Genomic DNA, 21327 nt, shown 5'->3' with positions numbered 1-21327 from the left:
TTGCTTATAAAAACTATCTGTATTTTCTCTAAGTTCACTGTGAACAAAATAAATGAATCATCATTGCTGATGTATTTGTAGGATTTTTTTACACATTTTTTTATACGTCACACCATAAGTAGAGATGACAAACACATAAATACATATTTCCAAGTAGATAATCAATAACAAAGACTTAACTTGCTCCTTCTTTAATATATATTGCCTCAGTCAGCAATATTCTGATAAGAATATACACTAAGATTCATGCAGTATTATATTCAATATTACAACAAAATCAACATCTTTTTAGAATTTTATAATTCTTTTAAAAAAAGGATTTGTAAATAGAAGAATCCTTGAAGGTTTATTTTATTTTCAATATAACCAGATAAAAACTGAAGCAAACAATTCATGATTTGGTGCTGTGCATAGACTGAATTGCTAAACTCTGACATAAATATGTCTAGAAGAAGAAGTTACTACCTCAGGTGAAATGAATTAGATGATTGAAATTTTTATTGGTGTTCTGATAAAACCACAGTCACAGTATTCATTGGGCTATTTAAATGATGTACACTCATCATTTAGAGGAAATTTTTTAAGGGTGTCTGTGTATATTTAATTTAATTTATAAGCATATTTAGTGTCTTTCTGAAATATTTTCTGTTTTTCTGTAATATTAATATACAACAGCATGTTCATTATGTACATTTTTATTTACTATAGCTGATTATGTAGTTAACTGTGTGTAAATTACACTAATTTACTGAAGTAGTATAAATAATATTTGTTGATAATTTTGCTAATTTATAGTTTATTCCTCACAATATGCCTTTTTTAAAACAATTTTTGTATCTAAAGCTTCCATTTTTTAGATTATTTAAATGGAAATGCATTCATATAAGGGATATTTTAGACAAAGGAGAGCCTGTGAGTTCTCTCAATAGCATTTTCTGTTCGTAATCATAAGGAGAAATTTTGTTCCATTTTTATCACTCACTCTGAAGATTGATAAGGTAGTTGCGTGAGGAACATTATTTTCTGCTATGCAGTTATTATTTCTGCTGCTCCCACCTTGAAACACTTGCATGTGTTTTTGTGAAGAATGTTGGTACTTGATTATAATCATAGCTACATCTCTTTTGATAGGCAATTTCACTTTGGAGAATAGGTGTAAGATTTTTTTGTGTTTTGAATGTAAATTGGATCAATCTCATCATAGAATATAGAGTGTGTGAATGATGAATAGGATTTATTACATCATGTTTATTAAAATACAGAAAACTTTTCCAACCTTATTGATTTTATGCTTTAGCTTGCTTCATATTTTTTTTTTTTATAACTTCCTGGTATACTATTCCTGGTAAGCCATGGCCAAAGTCTAGTTCAGAATCTGAAGTATGTTGGATGATTAATAAATACCCATGGAAAAGAATAGCTATCTCATACATATCTGTGTAGTATATAGAGTATTCTGTTTTAGGAAGTATAGCTTCCTTAATAGTACTCTATGGCTCTATTCATCAGGAGTAAATTGTAGTACACATGAAATTAAAAGTAGAATTAGCAAGGAAACTATGATGTGGGACCTACCCCACCAGTTATTAAAATATGTTATAAAGCTACACCAAATCAATTCCTGTATGACAGGTGTAGGTTTTATTTCCACCACTCTAAAAGTAATAAAATAAAGTCTTAGATAGTTTAAACCACTTTCTTAGTATGAGTGGAGGGCCAAGATTCACACTTAGGTTTTTTTGTCTCCAAAGCTCTACTAAAAAAGAGAGCCCCATAGAGAAAAAAACTGATGGTTACCAGAGATTAGATGTGTGGGAGGTGGATAAATAGGTGATGGGGATTAAGGAGTGCTCATGTGATGGGTACTGGGTGTTTCATGTGAGTGATGAATTTCTAAATTTGTTAATCTGAAACTAATATACTGTATATTAACTACTGGAATTTAAACAAAAATTTTAAAATAAGGGAAAAATTTAAAAAAAGAGTTCTGGTACTTTAAGGTCATATGTCTTTATTTTTGAAAAGACATATATATTAGCCAAACATATTTGTTTTATGAAACCCACCACAGATTTAGTTGAAATCCTTCAAACTAGTTTATATGAAAACTTAATGGGGCTTGATCCCAAAACCATGAGATCATGATCTGAGACAAAATCAAGAGTCAAATGCTCAACCAACTGAGCCACCTGGGTGCCCCAAGAATTTTAATTTTTAAGTAGCATGTAGTTTATAAGTAATACACAATTAAACTATTATCAAAAAATTAAAATATTAACCACCACCACAACCTGGATTCCTTTCAGAGATAGCAATTTCTGTGGCATTGGTATGTTTCCTTTAGACCTTTTCCTAGGCTCTAATATATTTATGTGTACTCAGGGGAAATCTAAACTATTGTTGTGTGCTTGTTTTTTAAATATATATGGTATCACTGTACATATCATGTTTCAACTTTTGTTTTTCATTCTATAATGTATTCTAGCAATCTTTCCAACTTATTTTATGTGGATTCACCTCACATTGTTCACTTCCAGATACATCTAGAGCCATGATCTAAATCTTCTCAAAAGTTAGCATTTATTTCTATTTCTCAAGGTCATAGCATTTTCCTTCACCATAACTCACATTGATTAAAATAACCATAATGTTATATGTTCTTTCCTCAAAGATAGGCTTTAGGCTGCAACAAAAAAGAAAAATGATCAGCAATGATTCAAACTACAGCTACTCCATTGAATGATTTATGCATTTCAAGTCATTCCCTGTATCATTATTTGGGCTCGTTATAACACTCTCAGTCCATGGGTCATATACCTCTTTTATATTTTAAAATGCATATGAGTGTGCCAAAGATTTTACAGGTTTTTAAATGTTTATTTACTTATTGAGAGAGAGAGAGAGAGAGAGAGAGAGAGAGAGAGAGAGAATCCCAAGCAAACTCCATGCTGTCAGTGCAGAGTCCGATACAGGGCTCCATTCCACATCCCAACCTGAGCTGATACCAAGAGCTGGACGCCCAACTGACTGAGCCACCCAGGTGCTCCTACAGTTTAATTTTAATTATTCTTTTGCAGGTTCTAATTTTCCTCTACTCCTATTCACAATATATATTCTCTTTCTGACTGCATGGACCTCTTCTCTGCCTTTTGGGCAGTTTTCTGTTTCCTATATTTCAGGTTCATATTGGGTGCTTTAACTTATTATTTTAGGGTTAAAGTCCATTTCTTGGCTTGTTTTCAGGTTTCACAGTTTTCTGCCTTTGGCTGTAAGTTCTACATAATTATAACCCTGATGCCTAGTTAAGGCCTGCTAAGATAAGGTCTGGATATCAATACCTCCAGATTTTCAATTTCATGTTCTGTGGAAATCCAAGCTCTCCCTGAGAATCCTGTGAATTCCCTGGAGCTTACTTGACTGCATTGCCTTTAGTTACCTTGATCTGCACCCAGAGTTACATCTGGTCAACCTATACTTAACTTTCAGTTCTTTTTATTTATACCCCACATCCACATTGTAGTTATTTATGTAATTATTTAGTAATCATTTAGTTAATATTTGTAAGTTCTGAGTAGTATGAAGTCTGAGTAGTATGAAGAAAAATGAGGAATCAAATTCCCTAACCAAAGAACTTACAAAATATGCTGAAAGAGATGAGAATATGAAGGATGATAATAACATGGACAAATTTAGCTAATGAGCCAGCATTCAAAACCGGGGTAACTGCTCTCCTGAGTTATACCTGATCTCTTAATCTCCAAGCTATACCACCTCCTAAATAGAAGCAATCTACTAGAAGACAATGAGGTTAGGACTCTTTTTTGAAGAAACATTTTCCTGATAGCAGAGTGTGAGGGAGGTAAGTATATATTGAGCAGAGCCTAGAAGAAAGGAAAAATCTTATTTTCTATGTTCAGTGGAGTGCAGTCCTGAAAATATAACATCATGTTGTTTGTCTTTCATGAAGTTAATGCCACAAAAGCACACTGAAAGAATGTTTCAACACATTGCTATACTTGATACTGGTTCAGGACAGATAATTATTTTTTTCTTTTTGTGAGAGGGAGAGAGAGAGAACACACAAGGTGGGGAGGGGAAGAGGTAGAGAGAGAGAGAGAGAGAGAGAGAGAGAGAGAGAATCTTAAGCAGACTCCATGCTCAGCGCAGAGCCTGACACAGGACTTGACATGACCTGAGCTGAAATCAAGAGTTGGATGCTCAACTGAGTCACTCAGGAGCCCCAATAATTCTTTTTTTAATTGGCTTTTTTAATAGATGACTTTACTGAGTAATTGACATGTAAAAAATGTAACATAGTTCATGTATACAACTAGATGATTTTGGTGTAAGTACACACTTAGGAAACAATTACTACTATCAAGGATAGAAACATATTCATCACTACCCAGTTGCCTCTACCTTCTTCTTCTCCTCCTTCTTCTCCAGCCTCGCCCTCTTCTCCTCCTCTTCTCCTCTTCCTTCTTCTTTTTTTCTTCTTCTTCATCTTCTTCATCATCTTCCTCCTCATCTTCATCATCACCATCCTTATTATTATTTTGTGCTGAGAACACTTAACATAAGATCTACCCTCTTAGCAAATCTTAAGTATACAATATAGTATTGTAGTAGATCTTCAGTATTTATTTATCATGCATAACTGAAAATTTGTACCTTTTGGCCATCACCACCCCATTTTCCCCTCCCACCAGTCTCTGAAAACCCTATTTTACTCTTTGCTTTTCTGAATTTGACTATTTTAGATTCCACATATAAGTGAGATAATACAATATTTTTTTTTTCTGTGTCTGGCTCATTTCATTTAGCATATTGTCCTTCAGGTCCATGCTATTACAAGTGGCAGGATTTTTTCTTTTTATTTTTTTTAAAATATATATATTTTTAATGTTTATTTATTTTTGAGACAGAGATAGACAGAGTGTAGTTGGGGAGGGGCAGAGAGAAAGGGAGACACAAAATTGGAAGTAGGCTTTGGCTCTGAGCTGTCAGCACAGAGCCCGATGCAGGGCTCAAACTCACAAACCATGAGATCATAGCCTGAGCCGACGTTGGATGCTTAACTGACCGAGCCACCCAGGCACCCTAGGATTTTTTCTGTTTTTAAGGCTGAATAATACTTTATTGTATGTGTATTCCATATTTTCTTTATCAATCATCTAGGACATTTAGGTTGTTTCCATATCTTGGTTATTGTGAATAATGCTGCAATGAACATAAGAGTGTAGGTATCTGAGGTTCTGATTTCAATTCCTGTGGATAAATACACAGAGTGGCGTTGCTAGATCAGATGGTAGTTATATTTTTAATTCTGAGGGAATTCCATATTGTGTTTCATAATGACTGTAACAATTTACATTCCTACCAAGGAATGTAAAGGAATCCCACACACAAGGATTCCCTTTTCTCCATATCCTCACCAACACTTGCCATATATGTATAATTTTATGTATTTATATTTTAATAATTTTCATTCTAAAAGGTGTGAAGTGATATCTCATTGTAGTTTTGATTTGTATTTCCCAAATGATTAATGATGTTGAGCACTTTTACATATACCTAATGGCCATTTGTATGTCTTTTGAGAAATATCTATTCAGTCCTTTGACCATTTTTTAATTGAGGGTTTTTTTTTTCTACTGAGTTGCATGGGTTTTTTGTATACTTTGGATATCAACCCATTATCACATGTACATAATTTGCAAATATTTTCTCCCATTCTATAGGTTGCCTTTTCATTTTGTTGATTGTTTCTTTTTCTGTGCAGAAACTTTTTAGCTTGATGTAATCCCACCTGTCTGTTTTTCTTTTCATTGCCTCTCATATCCAAAGAAGCATTACCAAGACCAACATCAAGGGACTTTACCCTATATTTGCTTCTAGGAGTTATATACTTTCAAGTTTTACATTTAAGTCATTAATTCATCTTAGGTTAATTTTATTTATGGTGTAATATAAGGGTCCAGTTTCATCCTCTTATATGCACTTATCCAGTTGTCCCAGCACCATTTCTTGAAGAGACTATATTTTCCCCATTATGTGTTCTTGGCAACCTTCTTGAACATTAGTTGACTGTATATGAATGGGTTTATTTCCAGGCTGTCTATTTCTGTTCTATATGGCTACTTTTATAGCCATACTTTTATATGGCCAGTACCATACTGTTTTGATTACTAAAGCTTTGTACTACAGTTTGAAAGTGGCAATTGTGATGCTTCCAGCTTTGTCCTTCTTGTTCAAGACTATTTTGACTATGAGGGGTCTTTTGTGGTTGTGTATGAATTGTGGAATTGTTTTTTCTATGTCTGTGAAAAGTGCCATTGGAATTTTGAGAGGGATTTCATTGACTTGATGGATCATACAGGTTGTATGTGGACATTTAACAATATTAATCTTCAGTCTGAAAACAGAAGATATCCTTACACTTATTTATTTGTTTATTATTTTATTATTAAATTTCTTTTTTTTAATTTTTAAAAATCTTTATTTAAGTAGTCTCTACAACCAACATGGGGTTCGAACTCATGAGCCCAAGATTGGGTCACATGCTCTTCTGACTGAGCCAGCCAGGTGCCCCTCAGTTTCTTTAATTGATTCTTTATAATTATCAGTATATAGAATTATCATTTCCTTTGTTAAATTACTTCTAAGTATTTTATTCTTTTTGATGCTTTTTCAAATGAGATTATTTTCATAAAATTTCTAACAGTTCATTTTTAGTGTATATAAATGCAACAGATTTCTGTATGTTGGTTTTTATTCTATAGCTTTAATGAATTTTTTAGTTTTAACAGTTTTTTTGGTTGTATTTAGACTTTTTTATATATAGAGTCATGTCATCTGCCAACAGAAACAATTTTACTTCTTCCTTCCAATTTGGATGCCTTTTTTTTCTTGTCCGAATACTCCAGCTAGGACTTCCAGTACTATGCTGAATAAAAGTAGAAAGAGTGGGAATGTTTGTCTTGTTTCCTATTTTAGAGGAAAGGTTTTCAACTTTTCATTGTTTATTCTGGTAATGGTGGGCTTGTCATATGTTCTTTATTGTGATGGTGTACAATCCTTCTATACCTTATTTGTGGATAGTTTTTATTATAAAGGTTGTTGAATTGTGTCAAATGCTTTTTCTGCATCTATTTAGATGATCTACTTAGATGATCATATGACTTGATCATATGATCATCTTCCTTTTGATAATGTGGTATATATCACACTTAATGATTTGCATATGTTGTACCATCCTTGCATCCTAGGAATAAATCCCACTTGGGCATGGTGTATGTTCTTTTAAATATGCTCTTCATTTACTTTGATAGGATCTTCTTGAGGATTTTGCATTTCTATTCATTAGGGATATTGTCCTCTACTTTTCTTGTAGTATCCTTGTCTGGCTTTGATATCGGAGTAGTGCAGGCTTGAAGATGAATTGGGAAGTGTTTTCTCCTCTTAAAATTTTTGGAGGAGTTTGAGCAGGATTGGTGTTATTTTGTTTTCTTTAAATGTTTGGTAGAATTCACTAGAAAAATCATCTGGTTTTGTGCTTTTCTTGGTTGGATGATTTTTAATTACTAATTAGTCTGGATCTGTTCAAATTTTCTATTTCTTCATGGTTTAGTCTTGGTAGCCTGTATGCTTTTAGTGATTTACTCATTTTTATAGGTTATCCAATTTACTGTTGTATAATTATTTATAATGGTCTCTTATAATCCTTTGTATTTCTGTGGTATCACTTGTAATGTCTCCAATTTTTAAAATAATTATTTGGGACATTTAAAAAGTCAATCCAGCTAAAATTTTGTCAATTTCATTTACCTTTTTATGAAACCAACTCTTTGTTTTGTTGATTCTTTCTTTTCTTTCGTTCTTTCTTTCTTTCTTTCTCTTTTTTTCTTGTCTCTATTTCATTTATTTCAGGTCTCATCTTTCTTGTTATTCTCTTCCCTGTGATAACTTTGGACTTAGTTTATTCTTCTTCTAGTTCCTTGAGATATAAAGTTAGGTTCTTTGAGATCTTTTTTCTTTTAATTAACATATGCATTTATCACTATTAATTTTCCTCTTAAAACTGCTTTTGCAGCATCTCATAAGTTTTGGTATGTTATCTTTCCATTTTCATTTGTTTCATGATTTATTGATTGATTGATTGATTGATTTCTTCTTTGACCCATTGGTTGCTCAGGGATGTGTTTATTTATTTATTTATTTATTTATTTATTTAATTTAATTTAATTTTTTTTATTTTAATATATGAATTTTATTGTCGAATTGGTTTCCATACAACACCCAGTGCTCATCCCAAAAGGTGCCCTCCTCAATACCCATCACCCACCCTCCCCTCCCTCCCACCCCCCATCAACCCTCAGTTTGTTCTCAGTTTTTAACAGTCTCTTATGCTTTGGTTCTCTCCCACTCTAACCTCTTTTTTTTTTTTTTTTTCTTCCCCTCCGCCATGGGTTTCTGTTAAGTTTCTCAGGATCCACATAAGAGTGAAACCATATGGTATCTGTCTTTCTCTGTATGGCTTATTTCACTTAGCATCACACTCTCCAGTTCCATCCACGTTGCTACAAAAGGCCATATTTCATTCTTTCTCATTGCCACGTAGTATTCCATTGTGTATATAGACCACAATTTCTTTATCCATTCATCAGTTGATGGACATTTAGGCTCTTTCCATAATTTGGCTATTGTTGAGAGTGCTGCTATAAACATTGGGGTACAAGTGCCCCTATGCATCAGTACTCCTGTATCCCTTGGATAAATTCCTAGCAGTGCTATTGCTGGGTCATAGGGTAGGTCTATTTTTAATTTTCTGAGGAACCTCCACACTGCTTTCCAGAGCAGCTGCACCAATTTGCATTCCCACCAACAGTGCAAGAGGGTTCCCGTTTCTCCACATCCTCTCCAGCATCTATAGTCTCCTGATTTCTTCATTTTGGTCACTCTGACTGGCGTGAGGTGATATCTGAGTGTGGTTTTGATTTGTATTTCCCTGATAAGGAGCGACGTTGAACATCTTTTCATGTGCCTGTTGGCCATCCGGATGTCTTCTTTAGAGAAGTGTCTATTCATGTTTTCTGCCCATTTCTTCACTGGGTTATTTGTTTTTCAGGTGTGGAGTTTGATGAGCTCTTTATAGATTTTGGATACTAGCCCTTTGTCCGATATGTCATTTGCAAATATCTTTTCCCATTCCGTTGGTTGCCTTTTAGTTTTGTTGGTTGTTTCCTTTGCTGTGCAGAAGCTTTTTATCTTCATAAGGTCCCAGTAATTCACTTTTGCTTTTAATTCCCTTGCCTTTGGGGATGTGTCGAGTAAGAGATTGCTACGGCTGAGGTCAGAGAGGTCTTTTCCTGCTTTCTCCTCTAGGGTTTTGATGGTTTCCTGTCTCACATTCAGGTCCTTTATCCATTTTGAGATTATTTTTGTGAATGGTGTGAGAAAGTGCTCTAGTTTCAACCTTCTGCATGTTGCTGTCCAGTTCTCCCAGCACCATTTGTTAAAGAGACTGTCTTTTTTCCATTGGATGTTCTTTCCTGCTTTGTCAAAGATGAGTTGGCCATACGTTTGTGGGTCTAGTTCTGGGGTTTCTATTCTATTCCATTGGTCTATGTGTCTGTTTTTATGCCAATACCATGCTGTCTTGATGATGACAGCTTTGTAGTAGAGGCTAAAGTCTGGGATTGTGATGCCTCCTGCTTTGGTCTTCTTCTTCAAAATGACTTTGGCTATTCGGGGCCTTTTGTGGTTCCATATGAATTTTAGGATTGCTTGTTCTAGTTTCGAGAAGAATGCTGGTGCAATTTTGATTGGGATTGCATTGAATGTGTAGATAGCTTTGGGTAGTATTGACATTTTGACAATATTTATTCTTCCAATCTATGAGCAGGGAATGTCTTTCCATTTCTTTATATCTTCTTCAATTACCTTCATAAGCTTTCTATAGTTTTCAGCATACAGATCTTTTACATCTTTGGTTAGATTTATTCCTAGGTATTTTATGCTTCTTGGTGCAATTGTGAATGGTATCAGTTTCTTTATTTGTCTTTCTGTTGCTTCATTGTTAGTGTATAAGAATGCAACTGATTTCTGTACGTTGATTTTGTCTCCTGCAACTTTGCTGAATTCATGTATCAGTTCTAGCAGACTTTTGGTGGAGTCTATCGGATTTTCCATGTATAATATCATGTCATCTGCAAAAAGTGAAAGCTTGACTTCATCTTTGCCAATTTTGATGCCTTTGATTTCCTTTTGTTGTCTGATTGCTGATGCTAGAACTTCCAGCACTATGTTAAACAACAGTGGTGAGAGTGGACAAGGGATGTGTTAATTTAAATGTATTCACAAATTTTCATATTTCCTCTTATTATTGATTTCTAGTTTCATACCAAATATCATGTGGGGCGAAAAGATAAATTTAGATTTAAGTCTTAAATTTGTTAAGACTAGTTTTTTGGGTAAACATATGATCTGTCCTGGAGAATGTTCCATGTGCACTTGAAAAGAATGTATGTTTTGATTTTGTATATGTCTCTTTGGTTTATCTGACCTAATGTGAAGTTTAAGTCCAATGTTCTCATACTGATTTTCTGTCTGGTTGATCTGTCCACTACTAAAGTGGGATTTTGAAGTCCCCTACTATTTTTTTTTTCTTCCCACTGTCTCATATTTAACTATTTTAGATTCCAAAATCCTCTGAATTACATTGGATCTTTCATTCTATATTTTTAATTTTATTTTTTATTTTTTAAAATTTATATCCAAGTTAGGATATAGTGCAACAATGATTTCAGGAGTAGATTCCTTAGTGCCTCTTACCCATTTAGCACATCCCCCCTTCCACAACCCCTCCAGTAACCCTCAGTTTATTTTCCATATGTATGAGTCTCTTCTGTTTTGTCTCCCTCCCTGTTTTTATATTATTTTTGTTTCCCTTCCCTTATGTTCACCTGTTTTGTCTCTTAAAGTCCTCATATGAGTTAAATCATATGATTTTTGTCTTTCTCTGACTAATTTCACTTAGCATAATACCTTCCAGTTCCATCCACGTAGTTGCAAATGGCAAGATTTCATTCTTTTTGATTGCCGAGTAATACTCCATTGTATGTATATACCACAATCTTTATCCATTCATCCATCGATGGACATTTGGGCTCTTTCCATACTTTGGCTATCGTTGATAGTGCTGCTATAAACATTGGGGTACATGTGTTCCTTCGAAGCAGCACACCTGAATCCCTTGGACAAATGCCTAGTAGTGCAATTGCTGGGTCATAGGGTAGTTCTATTTTTAGTTTTTTGAGGAACCTCCATACTGTTTTCCAGAGTGTCTGCACCAGCTTGCATTCCCACCAACAGTGCAAAAGAGATCCTCTTTCTCTGCATCCTCACCAACATCTGTTGTTGCCTGAGTTCTTAATATTAGCCATTCTGACAGGTGTGAGGTGGTATCTAACTGTGGTTTTGATTTGTATTTCCCTGAGGATGAGTGATGTGGAGCATTTTTTCATGTGTCATTGGCCATCTGGATGTCTTCTTTGGAGAAGTGTCTATTCATGTCTTTTGCCCATTTCTTCACTGGATTATTTGTTTTTTGGGTGTTGAGTTTGCTAAGTTCTTTATAGAGTTTGGATACTAACCCTTTATCTGATATATCGTTTGCAAGTATCTTCTCCCATTCTGTCGGTTGCCTTTTAGTTTTGTTGATTGTTTCCTTCGCTGTGCAGAAGCTTTTTATTTTGATGAGGTCCCAATAGTACATTTTGCTTTTGTTTCCCTTCCCTCCAGAGACGTGTTGAGTAAGAAGTTGCTGTGGCCAAGATCAAATAGGTTTTTGCCTGCTTTCTCCTTGAGGATTTTTATGGCTTCCTGTCTTACATTTAGGTCTTTCATCCATTTTGAATTTATTTTTGTGCATGGTGTAAGAAAGTGGTCCAGGTTCATTCTTCTGCATGTCGCTGTCCAGTTTTCCTAGCACCACTTGCTGAAGAGATTGTTTTTATTCCATTGGATATTCTTCCCTGCTTTGTCAAAGATTAGTTGGCCATATGTCTGTGGGTCCATTTCTGGGTTCTCTATTCTGTTCCATTGATCTGAATGTCTATTCTTGTGCCAGTACCATACTGTCTTGATGATTACAGCCTTATAGTAAAGGTTGATGTCTGGGATTGTGATGCCTCCTGCTTTGGTTTTCTTTTTCAAGATTGCTTTGGCTACTCGGGGTCTTTTCTGGTTCCATACAAATTTTAGGATTATTTGTCCTAGCTCTGTGAAGAATACTGGTATTATTTTGATAGGAATTGCATTCAATATGTAGATTGCTTTGGGTAGTATTGACATTTTAACAATATTTGTTCTTCCTATCCAGGAGCATGGAATCTTTTCCCATGTTGTTGTGTCTTCTTCAATGTCTTTCATAAGCTTTCTGTAGTTTTCAGTGTATAGATTTCTCACCTTTTGGTTAGATTTATTCCTAGCTATTTTATGGTTTTTTTGTGCAACTGTAAATGGGACCGATTCCTTGATTTCTTTTTCTGTCACTTTATTGTTGGTGTATAGGAATGCAACCGATTTCTGTGTGTTGACTTTATATCCTGCCACTTTGCTGAACTCATGAATCAGTTCTAGCAGTTTTTTGGTGGAATCTTTTGGCTTTTTTATATAGAGTATCATAGAGTACTATGTTCAATAACAGTGGTGAGAGCGGACCTCCCTGTCTTGTTCCTGACCTTAGGGAGAAAGCTCTCAGTTTTTCCCCATTGAGGATGATATTAACATTGGGTCGTTCATATATGGCTTTAATTATCTCTATGTATGCTGCTTCCATCCCTACTTTCTTGAGGCTTTTTATCAAGAAAGGATGCTGTATATTGTCAAATGCTTTCTCTACATCTATTGAGAGGATCATATGGTTCTTGTCCTTTCTTTTATTGATGTGATAAATCACGTTAATTGTTTTGCGGATATTGAACCAGCCTTCATTCCAGATATAAACCCCACTTGGTCCTGGTGAATATTTTTTTAATGTATTGTTGGATCCAGTTGGCTAATATGTTGTTGAGGATTTTTGCATCCATGTTCATCAGGGAAATTGGTCTATAGTTCTCCTTTTTAGTGGGGTCTCTGTCTAGTTTGGAATCAAGGTAATGCTGGCTTCATAGAAAGAGTTTGGAAGTTTTTCTTCCATTTCTGTTTTTTGAGAATAGGTATTAACTCTTCCTTAAGTGTTTGGTAGAATTTCTCTGGAAAGCTATCTGGCCCTGTGCTCTTGTTTTTGGCAGATTTTTGATTAGCAATCTGATTTCTTTACTGGTTATGGGTCTTCTAAATTTTTTTTTCTTCCTGTGTCAGTTTTGGTAGTGTATATGTTTCTAGGAATTTGTCCATTTCTTCCAGATTGCCCATTTTATTGGCATAGAATTGCTCATAATATTCTCTTATTATTGTTTTTATTTCTGTTGTGTTGGTTGTGATCTCTCCTCTTTCATTCTTGATTTTATTTATTTGGGTCCTTTCCTTTTTCTTCTTGATCAAACTGACTAGTGGTTTATCAATTTTGTTAATTCTTTCAAAGAAGCAGCTTCTGGTTTCATTGATCTGTTTTTTTTTGTTTGTTTGTTTGTTTGTTTGTTTTTGTTTTTGTTTTTTGTTTTTTTTGGTTTCGATAGCATTATTTTCTGCTCTAATCTTTATTATTTCCTGTCTTCTGCTGGTTTCAGGTTTTACTTGTTCTTTTTCCAGCTCCTTAAGGCATAAGGTTAGGTTGTGTATCTGAGATCTTTCTTCCTTCTTTAGGAAGGCCTGGATTGCTATATACTTTCCTCTTATGACTGCCTTTGCTGCATCCCAGAGCTTTTAGGTTGTGGTGTTATCATTTCCATTGACTTCCATATACTTTTTAATTTCCTCTTTAGCCCATTCATTCTTTGGTAGGATGTTCTTCAGTCTCCAAGTATTTCTTACCTTTCAAAATCTTTTCTTGTGGTTGATTTCGAGTTTCATAGCATTGTGGTCTGAAAATATGCATGGTATGTTCTCGATCTTTTTGTACTTACTTAGGGCTGGTTTGTGTCCCAGTATATGGTCTATTCTGGAGAACGTTTTATGTGTACTGGAGAAGAATGTATATTCTGCTGCTTTAGGATGAAATGTTCTGAATATATCTGTTAAGTCCATCTGGTCCAATGTGTCATTCAAAGCCATTGTTTCCTTGTTGAGTTTTTGATTAGATGTTCTGTCTCTTGCTGTGAGTGGGGTGTTGAAGTCTCCTACCTTTATGTTATTACTACTATTATGGTATTACTATCTCCTACTATTATTGTATTAGTATCGATTATGGTATGGTATTACTGTTCTTTATGTTTATGATTAATTTTATCTTTGGGTGCTCTCACATTTGGCGCATAAATGTTTACAATTGTTAGGTCTTCTTGGTGGATAGGTCCCTTGATTATGATATAATGCCCTTCTGCATCTCTTGATACAGTCTTTGTTTTAAAGTCTAGATTGTCTGCTATAAGTATGGCTACTTTGGCTTTCTTTTGCTGACCATTAGCATGAAAGATGGTTCTCCGTCCCCTTAATTTCAATCTGAAGGTGTCTTGAGGCCTAAAGTGGGTCTCTTGTAAACAGCATATAGATGGATCTTGTTTTCTTATCCATTCTGTCACCCTATGTCTTTTGATTGGAGCATTGAGTCCATTGACATTTAGAGTAAGTACTGAAAGATATGAATTTATTGCCATTATGTTTCTTGTAGAGTTGGAGTTTCTGGTGGTGTTCTCTGGTCCTTTCCAATCTTTGTTGCTTTTGAGATATATATATGTATATATTTTCATCTTTTCTCTCTCAGAAGGTCCCCCTTAAAATTTCTTGCAGGGCTGGTTTAGTGGTCATCAACTCCTTTAATTTTTGTTTGTCTGGGAAACTTTTAATCTCTCCTTCTATTTTGAATGACAGCCTTGCTGGTTAAAGAATTCTTGGCTGCATATTTTTCTGATTCAGCACACTGAATATATCCTGCCACTCCTTTCTGGCCTGCCAAGTTTCTGTGGATAGGTTTGCTGCAAACCTGATCTGTCTTCCCTTGTAGGTTAGGGACTTTTTTTCCATTGCTGCTTTCATGATTCTCTCCTTGCCAGAGTATGTTGTGAATTTGACTATGATATGCCTTGTTGATGGTCTGTTTTTGTTGGATCTATTGGGGATCCTCTGTGCTTCCTGGACTTTGATGTCTGTGTCTTTACCCAGGTTAATAAAGTTTTCAGCTATGATTTGCTCACATAACCCTTCTACCCCTATTTCTGTCTCTTCCTCTTCTGGGACCCCTATGATTCTGATGTTGTTCCTTTTTAATGAGTCACTGATTTCTCTAATTCTTAAATCGTGCTCTTTTGCCTTAATCTGCCTCTATTTTTGTGCTTCATTATTCTCTATAAGTTTGTCCTCTGTATTGCTGATTCTCTGTTCTGCCTCATCCATTCTTGCCACCGCGGCATCCATCTGTGATTGCAGCTCAGAGCATTTTTAATTTCATCCTGACTAGCTTTTACTTCTTTTATCTCTGCATAAAGGGATTCTAATCTATTTTCAACTCCAGCTAGTATTCTTATTATCGTGATTCTAAATTCTGGTTCAGACATCTTGCTTGTATCTGTGTTGGTTAAATCCCTGGCTGTTGTTTCTTTGTGCTCTTTCTTTTGGGGTGAATTCCTTTGTTTTGTCATTTTGAACAGAGAAATGGAATTAATGAGGTAGAAAAATTAAAATTAAAAAATATATTAAAATTAAAAAATATTAAAATTTAAAAAATATTAAAATTAAAAAATTAAAAACACATACACACACAAATCAAATAAATGGCACTAGATCCTAGGTGTATTTTGATCTGGGTGTTGAAAGTGGTTTGACAGATTAGAGAATAAAAGGGGGGGGAGGGAAATCATTTGAGAATTCTAAAAAATGAATACACTGAAGTAGACTAAAATAAGATTATGGGAGTAAAATAGAATTTGAAAAAAATTACACAAAAGTAAAGTATATAGTAGAAAAAAATTAAAAAATATTTTAATCAAAATTAAAAATAAAAATGAATTTTTTCTTTTTCTGCATCCAAGAAAAAGAAACAAAAAGAAAAAAAGGAAAAAAAGTTCATTTGAAAATTTGACAAAGTGAATATACTGTAGTAGACTAGAATAAAATGATGGAACTCAAGTAGAATTTGAAAAAAGTTACATAAAAGGAAATAATACATTAAAAAAATTAAATAAAAGTATTTTTAATAAAAATTGAAAGTAAAAATATAGGTTTTCTCTTTCTGCATTCAAGAAAAAGAAAAGAAATGAAAGAGAAAAAAGAAAAGGTCGTTTGAAAATTTGAAAAAGTGAATACACTGAAGTAGACTAAAATAATCATTTTCATGGCATATCCTTTTACAACATTTCACTTTCAGCCTATCTGTGACCTAAGCTAATGTAAGCATATATGCCCATATAGTTGTTTTTTATGCAGCATTTAGTTGTTTTTTTAATTTAATATCTATTTAGCCACTATTTGTATTTTTATTATAGATTTTAATTCACTTAAGATTAAAGTAATTATTGTTAGGAAAGGACTTAGTATTGCCTATTTTTTTTTCTATTTTGCAGTTCCTTTGTTTCTGTCTTCCTTCTCATCTTCTCTTGTAATTTGGTGGTTTGTTTTTTGTAGTAGTATCTTTATGTTTTGTGTATCCACTACAGGATTATTTTTTATGGTTACCATGAGACTTACATAACACATTTTATAGTAATAACAGTTTATTTTAAACTGACAAAAACTTTGATTGCTTATAAAAACTGTATACTTTCATTCTTCCTCACATTTTTTTTGTTATTCATGTTACACATTACATCCTTTTATGTTGTGTGTTCATTAGCAAATTTTTGTAGCTGTAGTTATTAATACTTTTGTTTTTTAACCCTTATACTAGAGTTATAAGTGATTTATTCACCATCATTAAAATTTTAGAGTATTCTGGATTTAATTATATATTTATATTAATCAGTGAGTTTTATACTTTTGTATGTTTTCATGTCACTAATTAGCATCCTTTGTTTCAATTTGAACTCTCTTTAACATCTCTTGTGGGCACCACCTTTTTCTGTCAGCCCTTTATGTCATTTCATTTTCTCCTGGCCAGCAAGATTTCTGCTGAGAAATGTTATGGTAGTTTTAGGGGGGCTCCTTTACATTAGGTAGGTCACTTTTCTCTTGCTGCTTTCAAAATTCTCTTTTGTCTTTGACTTTTGACAATTTCATTGTAATATGTCTCTTTGAAGATCTCTTTATGCTTAATCAATTTGGTTGGGGTTCTTTGTGCTTCATGGATCTGGATGTTTATTTCCCTCCCCAATTTGTGAAAAGTTTTTGTCATTATATCCTTAAATAAGATTTCTGAAACTTTTTCTTCTCTGCTTCTTCTGGGAATCCCATAATGTGTATATTGATTTTTGTTTTTTGGTTGGTATTCCATAAGACTTATAAGCTTTCTTCACTCTTTTAAATATTTTTTTTCTTTTTGTTCCTATGACTAGGTAATTTCAAATGATTTGTCCTTGAATTCGTTGATCCTTTCTTCTGTATGCTGTAGTCTGCTCTTACAGACTACAACAGGTTACAGACTGTAACCCTTTTTGTGGATTTATAGTTCAGTCATGTATTCAGATCCAGGGTTTCTATTAGGTTATTTTTTATGATTTCTGTCTTTTGGTCAAACTTGCCATTTTGTTCGTATTTTTTTCCTGATTTCATTGAGTTGTCTACTTGTGTTCTCTCTTATCTTGGTGAGATTTTAAAGATGATTATTTTGAATTATTTTTTAGGCAATTAGTAAATCTCCATTTCTTTGGGATCAACTACTGGAGTTTTATTTTGTTCCTTTGGTGATATCACATTTCCTTGATTTTTCATGTTCCTTGAAACCTTTCATTCTGTCTTCACATTTGAAGAAGGAGTCACTTCTTTACTACTGGCTTCAGGAAAGAAAAAGCTTCACCAGTCATCCAGGCCAGAGATACTGGGGTCTCCAGACTCTTTCTATGTATGCACTTGCTTTATTCCTCCTTATTCTCCTGGGGAGAAGTCTTAGATTGTGTGCCTTATCTTGATTTCGCAAAGCCAGGCCGGGTGCTGAGATCCTCCTATTTATCTCCCCTAGGGCATTTCCCTGAAGTTTTCAAGGTTACACACCTTCTCCTAATCCAGCAGATCCAGCTGGATGCTGATATTTATGTGCTGTGTGTAGGAGCTTACATGCATTGTCTGCAGGGGAGCATGGAGTGTTGGCCACAGGACAGGAAGAGGTGCAGGGAATGCTGGTGGTAAATTCTGGCTAGTTATAGGATCTGTAGGTAGAGATCCTGTTGGATTTGTGGGAAAGGTTCTTATTAGAGTCCCAGTCCAGTTAGTAGGATCTGCCGCTTGCTGAAATCCATGTATTGGTTGCTTTGTGCTCTTGCCTTTTTTTTCTCTGCTCTTAGCTATTCCTAGATTATTCACCTTTCCCAATTCTTTCAATGTTCTGATATGGAAAGATGAATTTGCGTCTCTTGGACAGCCTTTTCACAAGTTTGGGGAAGCTGAGGGCTCACTTTTTCCAGTGAGAGAAATCGCAGGTGAAGGCAGTCTCTCTTGGCGCTGAGCTGTGCTACCTTGACAGGGTTAAAGTGAAAGTGTTTTTTTTTTTTTTTTTTTCATCCTCTTCAATGCTTGAGTTTTTGCTCTATGGGGGTGCTAGAAACTCTCAGCTGTATGCTGAGGCTTTGATAAATGTATTCTAGTTCATGGGTCATTGTTAAAATCAGTTTCTATGGGGATGTGAGATATAGAATCTATTTCATCATCTTACTGATGTTCAGGAGAGATTTTTTATTTCAGTCGGTCTCCCATTCTACTTTGTAGAACATTCAAGTTATATTAAAAAAACTCATCTTTTTATTGATTTGATGACAAGGTTAGTGAAAATTTTTATGGGATGTAAATAGGAGGACAGTAGTTAAGCAGAATCAAGAGGCCTGCATGTGGGTAGTAGATAGCGCAGCAAGCAATGGTTTGAGTTTGGATGAGATCAAAGAATCCGACTTTAAAGATCAGGCAGGTAAAAATCCAAAGGTAGGATAGTTTGAGGAATGGTCTTGTAGAGAAGTACTAGAGTGAACTTAATCCTGTAAGAAGGGATGTTTTCCGACGTGAAATCATAGCCATCTAAGTTTGTGTTTCTTCTAGCAATAATTACAGGGTAAACACATTTGAAATTTAATCAATTTTACCTATCATTATAAGCTGGAGAGACATGTTTACTGTTTCTAACACATCTTCTAATGGCATTTGATAAAGCAAAGAGCAATTCTGTTGTCCTCAGTGTCTTTTCTTAATGACAATATCACACTGGAAGGACATTTTCAAGAAGGTTTTAATTGATTTAATAATTGTTATGAAACATTGGGATAGGATGTTTGTATTAAAATAGTGAGCCAGATAGTATCCAAAATCTATAAAGAGCTCACCAAACTCCACACCTGAAAAACAAATAATCTAGTGAAGAAATGGGCAGAAACATGAATAGACACTTCTCTAAAGAAGACATCCAGGTGGCCAACAGGCACATGAAAAGATGCTCCATGTCGCTCCTCATCAGGGAAATACAAATCAAAACCACACTCAGATTCCACCTCATGCCAGTCAGAGTGGCTAAAATGAACAAATTTAGAGACTATAGATGCTGGAGAGGATGTGGAGAAACTGGAACCCTTTGGCACTGTTGGTGGGAATGCAAACTGGTGTAGCCATTCTGGAAAACAGTGTGGAGGTTCCTCAAAAAATTAAAAATAGATCTACCCTATGACCCAGTAATAGCACTGCTAGGAATTTACCCAAGGGATACAGGAGTGCTGATGCATAGGGGCACTTGTACCCCAATATTTATAGCAGCACTTTCAACAATAGCCAAATTATGGAAAGAGCCTAAATGTCCACCAACTGATGAATGGATAAAGAAATTGTGGTTTATATACACAATGGAATACTACTTGACAGTGAGAAAGAATGAAATATGGCCTTTTGTAGCAATGTGGATGGAACTGGAGAGTGTTATGCCAAGTGACATAAGTCACACAGAGAAAGACAGATACCATATGTTTTCACTCTTATGTGGATCCTGAGAAACTTAACAGAAGGCCATGGGGGAGGGGAAGGAAAAAAAAGTTAGAGAGGGAGGGAGCCAAAACATAAGAGACTCTTAATAACTGAGAACAAACTGAGGGTTGATGGAGGGTGGGAGGGAGGGGAGGGTGGGTGATGGGTATTGAGGAGGGCACCTGTTGGGATGAGCACTGGGAGTTGTACAGAAACCAATTTGACAATAAATTTCATATTAAAAAAATATATAATAGTGAGCCAAAGAAAGACATGGCAAAATTTGCAAATGAAATAAGGAGGTAGATTTAGATGTAAATGAATCCTTGACATATGGCCAAGCCTATGGTGAGGTTATTTCAATTATATGCATGGATAAAGAAAATGTTAAACTTGGTATTTGTAAAATTAATTTCCTTTCAATTTTTTTTTCATTTTTTGTCCATCTGAAAGAGAAAAATGGAGAGACTCAGTAACACAATAGAAAAATAGAAATGGAATAGAATCATGAAAGGAAGAATTCTTCTGAATCATTTTAAGACATTTAACCAGTTTTATAAAAGATATGTTTTAGTTGTATTTTATGTTATAAAATATGTGAACATTATAGAGTGAATTATATACAACAAGTCTACGAGACAGACACAATCTCCAGTTACAAATGAAGGGCATACATGGGGTATCCAAAATGTGAATCATCAAGAAAAGCAATACTGTGCAAACACTGGTGACTACTAATTTTTCTTTCTTTCTAATTGTTTTGAAATGTTTCCTTTTCTGTTATAATTTTCTCTTCCTAGCTTGGCCCTAGCTTTGTAGTTTTAAAAATTTTATCCTACGTTATATCCCAATGATTCATCATAACGTAATATAGGACAAGGATCAATGTAAGATTACATACACACAATATGCATACACCTGTGTGTGTGTGTGTGTGTGTGTGTGTGTGTGTGTGTGTGTGTGTGTGTGTTTACATAATGTAAGATTAGACCCTCTGACCATTGGGTGTGTTTGTGTATGTGTGTATGTATACTCACATGTGCATGCACATCTTGAAGATCATTGTATGATTTCATTTTATGTTAAGGGTTCTTCAGAGAGCTTTTATTTGATATTCTTTCTCCAATTATCACCTTATGT

At 34.6% G+C, this 21327-nt stretch overlaps 1 protein-coding gene across 3 annotated transcripts in view; it reads left to right on the top strand.

The window, feature by feature from the left end:
- CTNNA3 (catenin alpha 3) overlaps positions 1 to 21327 on the top strand; it is a 1799646-nt gene that overhangs the window by 519169 nt on the left and 1259150 nt on the right. The window lies entirely within an intron of this gene.

Source organism: Panthera pardus, unplaced genomic scaffold, assembly GCF_024362965.1.
Source record: "Panthera pardus isolate Hobbes unplaced genomic scaffold, ASM2436296v1 HiC_scaffold_22, whole genome shotgun sequence".
Classification (NCBI taxonomy): domain Eukaryota; kingdom Metazoa; phylum Chordata; class Mammalia; order Carnivora; family Felidae; genus Panthera; species Panthera pardus.
The sequence above is the reverse complement of the archived record's forward strand: the minus strand, read 5'-3'. Positions and strand labels throughout refer to the sequence as shown.